The following is a 2,500-nucleotide window of genomic DNA, read 5'->3' on the forward strand; positions in this document are numbered from 1 at the left end:
CAGAGTCACCAAGGCAAACGGACCGGACGAGCCGACCGATTGGTTTTGATCTAATAAAAGCGTCCCTTCCATCTCTGGTCGGGACTCTGTTTGCATGTATTAGCTCTAGAATTACCACAGTTATCCAAGTAACGTGGGTACGATCTAAGGAACCATAACTGATTTAATGAGCCATTCGCGGTTTCACCTTAATGCGGCTTGTACTGAGACATGCATGGCTTAATCTTTGAGACAAGCATATGACTACTGGCAGGATCAACCAGGGAGCTGCGTCAACTAGAGCTGAGCAGCCGGCCGCCCGGGAGTGTGTCCCGGGGGCCCGCGCGAACACGCAAGCGTCCGCTCAATCATTCTGCAAACAGGAGGAGGCTGAGCTCCCCTGCACAATACACCTCGAAACCCTCTCAGGTCCCGGCGGCGCGCAGCGCCGTCCCAAGTACTTGGTCGGGTTCGAGAGAGGCGCAATCGCCCGGAGTTAGGCGAGTAGACGCTTTCGGTGCGACCACCCGTGCTCCCAACTGAGCTTGCCGCTGCCGACAGAGGCCCGGGAGCGTGCTGTCGTGGCATTGCCGGCGGGAGACAACACGCGCCACCTACGGTGACCGGCAGCTCCAACGCCAGCGCCACAGAAGGACAAAAGCCCCACTTGGGTGCCGAAGCGAACTCTCCCAGCACAGCGCACGCGCCAACACATCCGCACAGCTGCGATACAAACCACCAGCGAGAACCGCTGGGGCGACCGAGCAGCAGACGGCGTCGCGGCGCCGAGCGCCGGGCGGCGGCGCATCCTCAACGCACACAGTCCTCAATCGGACCAGCACACTGAAGATGTCCACCGCGCTTCGCACCGGGCCCGCGAGGACCTACTTTGGCCGCACGGCGCCGCGCGCAGGGTGCGCCGGCGCGCAGCTGCGACGCCTGCCGCGTCCGTCGGCCGGCGCGCCTGCCACTGGCCGCCCCCACCAGCCGGCTGTAGCGCGTGCGCCCACGCACCGCGCGGCCAGCACGCCGGGAGGCGCCCCCTCACCGGCCGGGGACGGTCCCACCCAGCCACCGCCGCGTATCGCTTCACACCCAGATGCCGTTCAGTTTCGTCGGCATGGTGGGTATCGCTGGAACAACCGGTTCGTACCTCAACCTATCGTCGCCATCACCGATTCACCCCTAGCGAGAACAACCGCACCACAACAGGTTACCATTTGTTCATTTGCGTAACTTCACCAGAAAACGCAGGCGTCCATCGCCATTTGCAACTTCAACGATTATTGCATGCCTGTGTCAGGTGTCACGCCACACTACGTCTGCCCACATACACGCAACAAAATGTGCACGCCTAGACAATACGTGGAAGGTGGCCCCCGTACGTATGCGATGTCCATTGCTCGAACGACTGTCAACCGGCCTCTGTAGCATGTCGCAGATATGGAACGCGGTGCACCATGCCATCACGGTGTGTGAGGAGAGACGACTAGGTCCGAATACATCAACAGACAGCTCATGCTGATCGCCATCCACGGCGTCCGTTCCTCCCACACGTCTCTATGGCGTACCACACTGCAATCCAGCTCTCATAGGGAGACGACACGTAGCTGCGTGCACAATATTTGCACTGTATGGTCCGCCGTTTTTGGGCGCAGTCGTTGTACGGTCACACATGTGCCACGATGTATCATTCGGTACATAAGGACGAATGTGCAGTACAGATTGTGGTTTACGCGTACGACATTAGCGGACGGTTGACACAGGCCGCACCACAACGTAGCCTGAGTACGTCGCATGCGAAGGGCATTGAACATGCAAACTTCTCACCAACCAGCTTGCGAAGGCAGGGGGGCAAGGTGGGGACGTGGGGAGGGGCGGCATGTACGTCCTGCTGCCATCCACATTACAGTGTACAGCAGGAGCATGTGGAAAGTCAGCAAGACTTGCAAGGTGTTTAACATGAAGCGATACACAGGGGAGCGGGCAGTGCGAGTAGCGAACTATATTGCGAGGGTTGCGGGTGGGCAACACTACACTAATTGAACGAGTCGTATAACAATTACAGAGCAGGTTTAGGCGACAACATGGGTTACGTTAGGGGACAACGTGGGTTACGTTAGGGGACAACGTGGGTTAGGTTAAGGCACAACGTGGGTTAGGTTAAGGCACAACGTGGGTTAGGTTAAGGCACAACGTGGGTTAGGTTAAGGCACAACGTGGGTTAGGTTAAGGCACAACGTGGGTTAGGTTAAGGCACAACGTGGGTTAGGTTAAGGCACAACGTGGGTTAGGTTAAGGCACAACGTGGGTTAGGTTAAGGCACAACGTGGGTTAGGTTAAGGCACAACGTGGGTTAGGTTAAGGTACAACATGGGTTAGGTTAAGGTACAACATGGGTTAGGTTAAGGTACAACATGGGTTAGGTTAAGGTACAACATGGGTTAGGTTAAGGTACAACATGGGTTAGGTTAAGGTACAACATGGGTTAGGTTAAGGTACAACATGGGTTAGGTTAAGG

At 57.0% G+C, this 2,500-nt stretch overlaps 1 non-coding gene across 1 annotated transcript in view; it reads right to left on the reverse strand.

Moving 5' to 3' along the window:
• The window catches only part of LOC124728682, a 1,909-nt gene extending 1,643 nt beyond the window's left edge, over nt 1-266 (reverse strand). Inside the window, exon 1 of the ribosomal RNA XR_007007424.1 lies at nt 1-266. This exon is cut by the window's left edge and continues 1,643 nt beyond it. This is a non-coding gene — a ribosomal RNA (small subunit ribosomal RNA).
• Nucleotides 267-2,500: the final 2,234 nt, after the last annotated feature.

Source organism: Schistocerca piceifrons, unplaced genomic scaffold (assembly GCF_021461385.2).
Source record: "Schistocerca piceifrons isolate TAMUIC-IGC-003096 unplaced genomic scaffold, iqSchPice1.1 HiC_scaffold_1169, whole genome shotgun sequence".
NCBI classification, from domain to species: domain Eukaryota; kingdom Metazoa; phylum Arthropoda; class Insecta; order Orthoptera; family Acrididae; genus Schistocerca; species Schistocerca piceifrons.